The sequence below is a fragment of the Trachypithecus francoisi genome, unplaced genomic scaffold (genome assembly GCF_009764315.1).
Source record: "Trachypithecus francoisi isolate TF-2019V2 unplaced genomic scaffold, Tfra_2.0 Lachesis_group9, whole genome shotgun sequence".
Classification (NCBI taxonomy): Eukaryota; Metazoa; Chordata; class Mammalia; order Primates; family Cercopithecidae; genus Trachypithecus; species Trachypithecus francoisi.
Window position 1 is genome coordinate 70,720,367 of NW_022681474.1, and position 12,392 is coordinate 70,732,758.

The window sequence follows — 12,392 nt, forward strand, 5'->3', positions numbered from 1 at the left end:
TGTGTTATAATATTTTATTGTTCATACTCTGTCATTTCCTCCTTTCACAGGGCAGTAGATATACTTGGTTATAAAGTCTGTTAATTCCTGAATTTGTTGGCTTTTCAACACCATCTGCACTGGTTTTATTGTCATCTAATATAGGTGTTAAGCCATTGTCACTTTTTTTAAAAAATAGTTTTGCCAGGGTCAGTGGATCACATCTATACTCCTAACACTTTGGGAAGCAAGGTGATAGGATCGCATGAACCCAGGAGTTCGTCTTCACCAAACGAAACAAAACCAAACCAAAAATTAGCCGGTATGGTGTTACACACCTTGTAGTCCCAGCTACTCGGGAAGCTGAGGTGGGAGGATCTCATGAGCCCAGGAATTCCAGGATGCAGTGACCTGTGATCATGCCACTGCTCTCCAGTGAGTGAGCTCTTGTCTCTAAAATAAATAAATTAGATAGTTTGAGATATAATTTACATAGCATAAAATTCAACCTTATAAAATTCATTGATTTGTAATATACCACAGAGTTGTGCAACCATGACCACTATCTAATTTTAGAATACCCCCAAAGGAAACCCACTATCCATTAGCAGTCACTTCTTTTCCTCCTCCTGCCACTTCCAGCCCCTTGGCAGCCGCTTATCTACTCTCTGTTTCTGTGGAAATGTCTGTTGTGAACATTCCTTATAAATGAAATCATATAATCTGTGCCCTTTTGCATCTAGCTTTCTTTCACTTAATATAATGCTCTCAAGATTTATTCATGTTGTAGCATGTTGTTAAGACAACTTCCTTATCAGATAATGATTTGCAATACTTTCTTCTATTCTGTAGCTTGTCTTTTCACTCTCTTAATTTTGATGAAGCCCAATTTATATTTTCTTTTGTTGCTTGTGCTTTTGGTGTCACATCTAAGAAACCATTGCCCAACTCAGTGTCACAAAGATATTCTTCTGTGTTTTTCTTCTAAGAGTTTGGTAGTTTTGGGTCTTACATATTGGTCTCTGATTTGTTTTGAGTTAGTTTTGTATATGGTGTGAAGTAATTTCCCAACTTAATTTTTTTGTATATGGAAACCCAGTTGTCCCAGTACTATTTAAGAGACTCTTCTTTCCCCCATTGAGTTGTCTTGGAACCATACCAACTTTTTTTAAAAAGTGGCTTTAGAAATAGTTGTGCATAAATAACCATGATTTTTTATTCTTAATATTGAATCTGAATATTTAGAAATGGGATAGAGTTTTTAGTCCTTAGATAAGAGCTTACTTCCCTGGTTATAATGACTAGGATAGCAAGTAGCTCACAGTAGGAACTCCGAATAGGTTTGTTGAATATATATGGATGGTCTCTTGAGACGAAGTTGAGTGAGTGAATTTAAATGCTGTTGGAGCATTCAGTTAGAGATACTAAAATCATAAACATTCTTAATTGTAGTAATATAGTGCTATAATAGGCATAGTGATGAAAGAGTCTTTTTTTTGCTTTGGGATTTTTACTTTGTGCTGAATATTCATACTTGTTTGAGATGCCAAGGTGCTGCTTTCTCAACTGGCAAATGTTTTAGAATAAGAAAGACCTTTGCTCACAACATTTTCCTTGCAGGCTACTTTAAATTTTGCCTTGAATCTGAAAGCCTATGTAGCATTGTATCAACTCTTTTTATGCCTCTCTGTTGGTCATTAATGCTGCTTACCAAATAGTTTTTGTTCTCATCCTTCATGTTAGGGGCTGTGACTCATTCTGGCCAATAAGTGAGTTGTGAGAAAAACAGATGTATGAAAGAAAATTGTGCATCCTAATATTGCTGTAGTATTTAAGTTCCAGTATGAGATCTTCAGAGCTGCCTTTTTTTTTTTTTTTTCTTCCGTCCTTGGATCCTGAGGCAACATTTTGAGGTGATATTCCCCCTGAGTTAAAAAAGACCTGTCAGGCTGGGCTCGGTAGCTCACACCTGTAATCCCAGCCCTTTTGTGAGGCTGACGTGGGCGAATCACCTGAGGTCAGGAGTTCGAGACCAGTCTGACCAACATGAAGAAACCTTGTCTCTACTAAAAATACAAAATTAGCCAGGCGTGGTGGCGCGTGCCTGTAATCCCAGCTACTCGGGAGGTTGAGGCAGGAGAATCGCTTGAACCCGGGAGGCAGAGGTTGCGGTGAGCCGAGATCGTGCCATTACACTCCAGCCTGGGTAACAAGAGTGAAACTCCATCCCCCATCCCCCACAAAAAAAAAAAGACCTGTCAATAAGCAATGGACAGCCTGAAGAAGGAAATTTTATTTTAAGCCACAGAGATTTTATGGTTCTTTGTGTAGCTACATAACCTGGCTTACCTTGACTAAGTATTTTTTTCTTGTGAGATTCTGAGACTTAAATAAAAGTATTATAATAGTATAGATATTTCAGAAGTACTTAGATAAAAGTCAAAGATAAGGGAAATATAAGATACATGATATTCAACAATTAGCATTTTTGAGTTTTAGTTTCTTACCCTTATTGTTTCCTCCCTTTTTTTCATTGTTCTTAATTTTCTTGTATGTTTTGTTTCCATAGTCTAACTGGCATTTGCTATACACAAGTCTTGTGAGGTAATCATGATCAATGGTAACTTGAACTGAAGAATGGTTTTGTTCCAGTGCATGTTTCTACTTATAGTCACTGAAAAGTTTCTCAGGTATTCCAGAGCCCTGCTTCTGTGCAAATTTAGTTCCGATTACATCAAGAAAGGAATTTTAAGGATCAGAACTATAGAAACATTCAGTTGATGTCTTTGACCTGTTGAACGCTGTTCTGACATTTCAGGTAGTGAATGTTTTGTAATGAGTGAGTCTTTTGTAATCTTTGTGAAATAATTTGTAAAATTTAGTTAATCTTCTGTCAGTATTAATGCAAGTTAACTTAGAGAAAAATGTTCTTTACTGGCACTGTGTAATTGAAATCAGAGTTACAAAGAATATTCTTAGTACATAAACTAAGTATATACATTTACAAAGGAGAATTTCATTTTAAAAAAGTAATTGGTATAGTTCCTTTACTGTGAAAAGAAAAATGTTTTCCTGTTTTTAAGGTGACTTGTTTTTTTAGTCCTGTCCTCTCATATGAATTCCTTCATTAAATCTATGTTGTTTGGTAAAGTAATTGATCAGCTGTCTTAATAAATAAATAAATATATATGTACTTTTAGGGCTGGAAGTTGATTTTTAATGATGAAGTACAGTGGAGAGGAGGGCAGAGGGGGCTAAGCCAAACTGTCTGGGATGCTGTGGTGGTGGTGGTGGGCTGGCTATACAAACTGTTGCTGCTGCTGCTGCTTCTAGGTGGCTGCCTTGCTGGTGAGGTCCTTGCCTTCTCTGTAGCTACCAGTGCCATCTCCTTTGCCTGCTCCTTGGTTTCCTTGGCTCTCTCAACAAGTGTTTTAGAAGGGGCCTCACATTGCATCTTCGCCAAGATATATTCAAAACCCTTCATAGTCTTGGTCACGTTGCTTTTGAACCAGGCAAGACCAAATTCCTGGACACCTCTGGAAACACCAAATAAGTTAGAGGAGACCCAGACTTCCGTGCAGATTTTGGTTCAGCCACTGTTGTCAGAGTTCACACAGTACACACATCGTTTCTCCACCACCATCAGCCGGGCATGGTTGATGTTCCAGGTGAAGGTGGTCGTGGTCTGATTCTGTGGGTCCACATAGAGTCCTCCAGGATGTACACGGAGTGAACAACATTGACAGGAAACAGTTGCTTGGCCCAGTGGGGCATCCTGTTGGTCTTCGTCAGGAGTCGCCAGGACAGCAGTTTCTGGTCAGCGGTCACCACCTGGTGTACTGTGTCTTCTGTCAACACATGTTTGCTATAGGGGTTCGCGTACTGCTGCCAGAAGTTGGCGAACACTTGGTCCCAGGAACTCTGGAGCACGCTCTGGCCCAGGAAATACTTGATCACTGTCCCGGTCGGAGCGGGCTCAGCACCTGTGTAGCATCAGGGGTGTGGAGCCTGGGAGACACGCGGGGGCTGGAGCTTGGTGAACAACTGCCACCAGGCTTGTAGCTCAAGTCACCACTGCACCGTGCCCAAGCATCTGCCGCCGCCACCGCAATGAGTTGTCCGCTGTCTTAATATATCTTTTTTTTTTTTTTTTGAGACGGAGTCTCGCTCTGTTGCCCGGGCTGGAGTGCAGTGGCCGGATCTCAGCTCACTGCAAGCTCCGCCTCCCGGGTTTACACCATTCTCCTGCCTCAGCCTCCCGAGTAGCTGGGACTACAGGCGCCCGCCATCTCGCCCGGCTAGATTTTTGTATTTTTTAGTAGAGACGGGGTTTCACCGTGTTAGCCAGGATGGTCTCGATCTCCTGACCTCGTGATCCGCCCATCTCGGCCTCCCAAAGTGCTGGCATTACAGGCTTGAGCCACCGCGCCCGGCCTGTCTTAATATATCTTAAAGACTTGTGTATAGCAAATGCTGTTATAAGTGTGGCTGGCATTACTTACATACAGAAACCACATTATAAGCCATGATACTTACTTTTAACGAAGATGTCTTAAAGTTATTTTTGAGTCTGTGTACTTTTAAAGGAAATAATAGAAGCAAAGGGAATATTAAAACATCTGATTGGTAGTTTTATACTTGATGATAAAGTATATTTCTAACTATGCTAAATTAGTAATGGAGGTGAAACCAAGTACCTTATTAATTTTGTCTTTTTCTCTTTTGGAGAAAATACTATCTTATACTAGATACTGAGAGTAAGACTTGTAAAACTAGTGGTGAAAAGGAAAAAAAAAAAACAAACTTTATACAACTTTTTCATTTTCTTTCTTGTGAAATGAGATTTTTTTTTTTTTTTTTTTTTGAGAGGCGGAGTCTCGCTCTGTCGCCGGGGCTGGAGTGCAGTGGCCGGATCCCAGCTCACTGCAAGCTCCGCCTCCCGGGTTCACGCCATTCTCCTGCCTCAGCCTCCCAAGTAGCTGGGACTACAGGCGCCCGCCATCTCGCCCGGCTAGTTTTTTGTATTTTTAGTAGAGACGGGGTTTCACTGTGTTAGCCAGGATGGTCTTGATCTCCTGACCTCGTGATCCGCCTGTCTCGGCCTCCCAAAGTGCTGGGATTACAGGTTTGAGCCACCGCGCCCGGCCGAAATGAGATTTTTATAAGGATAGTAAGTAACCTGTGGCTACGATATGCATTGGGGATGACTTCATTGTCTTTTTTGTTTGTTTGTTTTGAAACGGGGTCTCCCAGGCTGGAGTACAATGGCGCCATCTTGGCTCACTGCAGCTTCCGCCTCCCAGGTTCAAGTGATTCTCCTGCCTCAACCTCCTGGGTAGCTAAGATTACAGGCAAGCACCACCACACCCGGCTAATTTTTTAGTAGAGACGGGGTTTCACCATGTTGGTCAGGCTAGTCTCAAACTCCTGACATCGTGATCCACCTGCCTCGGCCTTCCAAAGGGTCATTCATTGTCTTTTAATATTTACTGTGTAGTAATAATACAGTCTCTTACGGTTAAGAATTTTTTTTAATAGATAGGGTTTTGCTGCGTAGTCCAGGCTTAAGTGCAATGGTATTCATAGCTCACTGCAGCCTTGAACTCCTGGGCCCCAAGGATCCTGCTGTCTCAGCCTCCTGAGTAGCAAGGACTACCAGTATGCACCACTACACCTGGCTAATTTTTAAATCTTTTTGTAGAGAGAGTGTAGGTGTTACTGTGTTGCCCAGGCTGGTCTCAAACTTCTGGCCTCAAGCAATTCTTCTGCCTTGGCCTCCCAAAGTACTGGAATTACAATCGTGAGGCACCAGGCCTGGTAAGAAATTCTTAAATGCATTGTGTCACATCCGTTTACATCTTACTGAAAAATAAACACAGAAGAACAATGTAGAAAAATAATGCCTACAAAGGTGTCTTAAAATTTGTTTTTAAACTTATGTCTGTGTATGTGTTTTCCCTAACTTGTATAGTAAACATTGATGTTCATTAGGGCTGTGTCCTTGGCCTTTGCAAATCTACAAATTCAAGAGCGCTCACATAGAATATATTTCCTTGAGGGGAGTGTATTTGCAGAGTATTTGGTCATATAAAATGTTTAATTATTGTTTCAACTTTTTTTGTTGTTGTTGAAACAGGGTGTTGCTCTGTTTCCCAGGCTGGACTGCAGTGGTGCAATTTTGGCTCACTGCCACCTTCTCCTCCTGGGCCTAAGCATTTCTCCCACCTTAGCCTCCGAAGTAGCTGGGACTGCAAGTGCGTACCACCATGCCTGGCTAATTTTTTTTATTTTTTGTAGAGATGGGATCTCACCATGTTGCCCACCCTGGTCTTGAACTCCTGGGCTCAAGCAGTCTGCCTGTCTTGGCCTCCCAAAGTCCTAGGATTACAGGCGTGAGCCACTGCGCCCAGCCTTTTCCGTTTTGATCAAGATTTTATTTGTCATGTGATGTGCAATTTGGATATGGTTTAGAGAATTCACAGGAGCAGTATCATCACTCCTTATTTCTTTGTAGATTGTATACAGACTTTTAATCTCATAAGATCTAAACTATCACTGACTTTTATATTGTATTTTAAAATTCATCTAAAAATTTTGGCTTTCTGGCCTCCCCTGCATGCCTGACTATATCAAAATTTAGTTTTAAAATTTTTGTATAATTTAAGGATGTAGTATTAATAGTTTCATGTCAGTTTAAAGGAAATACATTATTTGCAGTTGTTCAAAATTTTATTTGTATTATACCTATATTTTACTTCAGGGTTCCCATCTTTTCCACTTTTATTTTTTGCCCAGAAAGTAAGATGAATTTCTAAAATTAGAAATGGCAATTAAGTATTTAGTACTTGTGTCATATGGTTCTCAGTGTTTATGTGTAATAGAATAGAAATTATGGAAAGATATTTTCAAGCTTGTAAGTCGGTGAGCAGCCACAGTTAAAAGTTGAAGGGTTGAATGTTTCAGCATGAGAAATAGTGGCAGAAGGATTTCTAACCTTGATTGTGTTCAGTTGTGAAAAATTTTTCTTGATGTCTCATTGCAGATTTGAATGTGGTCTTACAATACCCCAAATGTATCATCACTTTTATTTCTCTGAGTAAAGAAAATCTGGTGTCAAGAGTTTGCTTTTGATGATTGAGCAGTTAATACCTTTTTCTTAAGAAATTGTAATACTTTCTATCACGATGTTCAGGTCTGAGTGATAGATCCAGATTATTTAAAATAATGGGTTTTGGGCCGGGCATGGTGGCTCACACCTGTAATCCCAGCTACTTGGGAGGCTGAGGTAGGAGGATTGCTTGAGTCCAGGAGGTCGAGGCTGCAGCGAGCCACAGTCTCATCGTTGTACTCAAAGCACAGGCAACAGAATGAGACCCTGTCTCAAAAAAAAAAAAAAAAAAGAAAAATAGTAATGGTTTTTATGTAAGTTAAAGATGACGTTGAGCAAACCACTTTAAAACGACACTGATATTTTCATGTAAATAATAGTTTTATATGAAGAAGTGTGAATTTGTTTTTCATTTCAGAAATACAGACCATGTGAAGTGGCTCATGCCTGTAATCCCATCACTTTGGGAGGCCATGGCAGGAGTATTGCCTGAGATCAGGAGTTCAAGACCAGCCTGGGTAATATGGCGAGACACTGTCACTACTGGGGGAAAAAAAAAATTAGCTGGGTATGGTGGTTTGTACCTGTACTACTCAGGAGGCTGAGGTGCAGGAGGTTACACCTTCAGTGGCTTCAGTCCACTAGGTGACAGTGAACCATGATAATGCTGACAGTAAGATCTTGTCTCTAAAAATCCATTTTTTAATTAAAAAAAGCATAATTATGTCTAACAATGGTTTAATATCCAGAATATATAAAGAACTTCTAAAACTCAACAACAGGAAAACAACCCAATTTTAAAATGGGAAAAGGACTTGAATAGAAATTTCTACAAAGATATAAAAATGGCCATTAAACATATGGGAAGATCCTCAGTATCTTTACACAAATGTAGATCAAAACCTCTGTGAGCTTCAAACTTACTAATATGACTATAATTTTTTTTTTTTTAATACAAAACCTGGAAAATATCAAGTGTTGGAGAGGATTGGGGAAATTGGAACTTTCATACATCGGTGGTGGGAATGTAAAATGGTTTAGCTGCTGTTGACAACAGCTTGGCAATTCCTCAAAAAGCTAAACATGGAATTACCATATGACTCAGCAATTCCAGTTCTGCATATTTATCCAAAAGAACTGAAAGCATAGACTCAGACAAATACTTGTATGACAGTAGCATTATTCATAATAGACAAAATGCAGAAATAATCAAATGTCCAGCAACAGAGGAATTGATAAAGTGAGGTGGATATATAATACAGTGGAATATTATTGGTGCCTAAAAAGGAATGAAGTTCTAAGGCATGATAACAACATACGGATAATTCTTAAAAACACTATACTATGTGAAGTAAGCCATACACAAAAGGACAGATATTATATGATTCCACTTACATCTATAATAGGCAAATTCATAGAAACAGTAAATTAGTGATTACCAGGGGGTGAAGGGAGATGAGAATGAGGAGTTATTGCTTAATGGATGCAGAGTTCCTATTTGGGATGATGAAAACATTTTGGGCCAGGTGCAGTGCCTCACGCCTGTAATCCCAACACTTTGGGTGAGGCCGAGGTGGGCACATCACCCGAGGTCAGGAGTTCAAGAACAGCGTGGCTAACATGGTGAAACCCCGTTTCTACTAAAAATTCAAAAATTAGCCAGGTGTGGTGGTGCACACTTGTAATCCCAGCTACTCAGGAGGCTGAGGCTGGAGAATTGCTTGAACCTGGGAGGCAAAGTTTGCAGTGAGCCGATACTGTGCCATGCACTACAACCTGGGCGACAAGAGTGAAAATTCAGTCTCAAAAAAAAAAAAAAAGAAAAGAAAAAAAAGCAGTTTCGGGAACAGTGGCAATGGTTGCATAGGGTGTGAAAGTAGTGCCGTTAAATTATATACTTAAAAATGGTTAAAATAACTTTTCACCATCACAATTTAAAAATCTTATCACAATTTTTTAAAAAAGTACATGTGAATACCTTTTCACTAAACCGCCCTCTCATTGAGTATGGAGTGGCAAAGTCTATATCATGCATTGAATATTTTCTGTCCCCATAATTTAAACTTTTGCAAGTTCCACTATTTATTTTTATGGTAATCAAATTCAGGAAGCATATTATTGCCCTCGTGCTCTCTATGCAAAAAGTAGCATATAGTTTGGAGGTCCAGTACATTTAATGTTCATTGAGTGGGTCTACAGGAGAGACTCCTGCTTTGAATATATATGATTAGAATTAATGTTCTGAAGAAAAGTGCTTGGGCTGAGTAGAAAATATAAGATATTCCAGATAGAGGGAATCTTGTAAGCAAAAGTTTGAAAAAGGTAAAATAGATCTGTTATTTGCCATATTAACATGAACAAATGACAAGTGTTCCTTTTTTCTTTTCTTTTTTTTAAATGAGACATGAGACAGTCCCACTCTGTTGCCCAGGCTGGAGTGCAGTCAGCTCACTGCAACCCCGCCTCCTGGGTTCAAGCGATTCTCCTGCCTCAGCCTCCCATGTAACTGGGATTACAGATGCACACCACCACACACAGTTAATTTTTGTATTTTTAGTAGAACCGGGGTTTTCACCATGTTGACCAGGCTGGTCTCGAACTATCAACCTCAGGTGATCCACCCACCTCGGCCTCCCAAAGTGCTGGGATTACGGTGTGAGCCACTACGCCCAGCCCCTTCTTTTTAAATACACGTTGTTTTTATAATAAATGGCCTCTGTCTCCTCTATGATCTCAAATGTTTCATTGTATTTTTATCTTTAAATTGATCACCTTGTATTTTTGATCTTTTAAAAAGTGATATGGGACTGTATTAGTTTGCTAGGGTTGCCATAGCAGAATATCATAGACAGGTAGCTTAAAAACAAATTAATTTTCTCACAATTCTGGAGGCCACAAATTCAAGATCACAGTGCCATCAGGGTTGGTTTCTAGTGTTGGCTCTCTTCCTGGGTTGCAGAAGGCTGCTTTCTTGCCATGTCTTCACTTGGCCTTCTCTATGTGTGACAGGGTAAGAGAAGCAAAGAGGAAGTGAAGCTCTGATATTTCTTCCTCTTATAGGGATGCCAGTCTTAATCAGATTTCACTTCAGGGTCTCACCCATATTACCTCATTTATTCTTAATTATCTCCTTAAAGGTCCTATCTCCAAATATAGTCAGTCACATCAGAGGTTAGGACTTCAATATATGAATTGGAGGAAAGGAGCACAGCAGTTCATAATAATAACAGAAAAAGTGCACAGAGTACAAATGTGCAACTCAGTCATTATGAAGAACACCTGTGTAACTATCCCCCAGATCAAGAACTAGAACATTGCCAGCACTCCAGAACCTCCACAGTTTCAACTTCGCAGCCATCACAGATCTTTTCTTCTACTTAGAGATAATTACCAACTTTATGGCAATAATTTTCTTGCTTTGCTCTATATAGTTTTGCCATCTACGTTTGCATCTTTTTTTTTTCTTTTTCTTTTCCTTTTTTTTTTTTTTGAGATGGAGTTTCACTCTTCTTGCCTGGGCTGGAGTGCAATGGTGCGATCTCGGCTAACCGCAACCTCCGCCTCCCAGATTTAAGCGATTCTCCTGCCTCAGCCTCCCGCGTAACTGGTATTACAGACATGAGCCACCACACCCGGCTAATTTTGTATTTTTAGTAGAGATGGGGTTTCACCATGTGAGTCAGGCTGGTCTCGAACTCCTGACTTCAGGTGATATGCCCGCCTTGGCCTCCCAAAGTGCTGGGATTACAAGCGTGAGCCACCGCGCCCAGCCTAAGTTTGCATCTCATAAGCAATGTCTGTAAGATCTGCTGCAGTGTCTTTTTCATTTTTTTGTCTTACTGGGGTTTTTTTAAGTCTCACCAGTAAGTTATTAGTTTCATTAATATTTTCAAAAATGCAAGTTTTGGTTTTTCGGTCTCCATTATACAATGTTTGTTTTGTACTTTGTTGATTTCTACTCTGCTCTTTATTTTCTTTCCTTTTACTTTCATAGAGTTTGTTTTGCAGTTCTCTTTCTAATTTTGTCAAGTGGATTCTTAACTCATTCTTTCCTAGCCTCCTTTATTTATTTTATTTATTTATTTTATTTTATTTTTGAGACTGGGTCTCGTTTTGTTACCCAGACTGGTGCGAAGATGGCTCATTGCCTCCTCGGATTCCCGGGCTCAAGTGATCCTCCTGCCTCAGCCCCTGCCCCCTGCCCCTACACACACACACGTAGCTGGGACTAAAGGCGTGTGCCACGATGCCTGGCTAATTTTTGTATTTTATGTCAAGACAGGGTTTTGCCATGTTGTCCAGGCTGATCTTGAACTACAAAGTTCAAGCGATCTATGCTACACCTGCCTCCACCTCCCAAACTGCTGGAATTACAAGGTGTGAGCCCCCATACCCAGCCCTTTTTTAGTCTTTAAATGGGCCTTAAAGGCCCATTTGAGCCTTTAGATTTTCCCCTTTATTCTTACACTGTGTTCACAAATCTTCATATGTGATACTATGTTGGCATTTAGTTTTACAGAAATACTTAAAAATTTTGTTGTTTATTGATTCTGCTGGTTTTTCTTCATGTCACCTTATTTTCTCATACACTTGTTTATCTTTGTGTGCTGGGCCCTTCGTTTGAAAAATTAGTTGTAGAAATAATGTCTGGGGTGATTTTTTTGTGTGTGTGTGAGACAGCATCTCCTCTGTCACCCAGGCTGGAGTGCAGTGGCGTGATCTTGGCTTTTTGCAACCTCCGCCTCCTGGGTTCAAGCGATTCTCCTGCCTCAGCCTCTTGAGTAGCTGGGACTACAGGCGTGCACCACCATGCCCGGCTAATTTTTGTATTTTTAATAGAGATGGGGTTTCTTCATATTGGCCAGGTTGGTCTCGAACTCCTGACCTTGTGATCTGCCTGCCTTGGCCTCTCAGAGTGCTGGGATTACAGGCGTGAGCCACTGGCCTTTTTGTTTTTGTTTTCATAGAGGATTTGTATTTCTTTCATCCAGGTGCCTGGTGATAGGGATTGTCCGATTATCCTTTTCTTAGTGTGATTTGAGATTTTCGAAGCCACCTTGATTACTCAAAGCTGGACCACAGACCATAAAAGAACTGACTTAATTCTGGGTCACCTTTGCTCCCAGGATATAGCCTTTCTGAATTCTAACTCAATCAGGGTCTTTACCTTTGTTGGACCCTGGATTTGGACTTTGTTAGATCTGTTTTGTGAAAGCCACCAAGTGTATTGCTTGGCCTTTCAACCCCAGGGTAAAAGTAGCTGACAGTGCTTTGGTTATTTCTCTCCTTGGTTTCTCACCTTTTC

General features: G+C 40.3%; 1 protein-coding gene and 1 pseudogene across 4 annotated transcripts in view; one reads left to right on the forward strand and one right to left on the reverse strand.

Moving 5' to 3' along the window:
• The window catches only part of JMJD1C (jumonji domain containing 1C), a 374,654-nt gene that overhangs the window by 94,363 nt on the left and 267,899 nt on the right, over nt 1-12,392 (forward strand). The gene's annotated exons all lie outside the window — the stretch shown is intronic.
• On the reverse strand, nt 2,560-4,506 carry LOC117082781 (annotated as a pseudogene).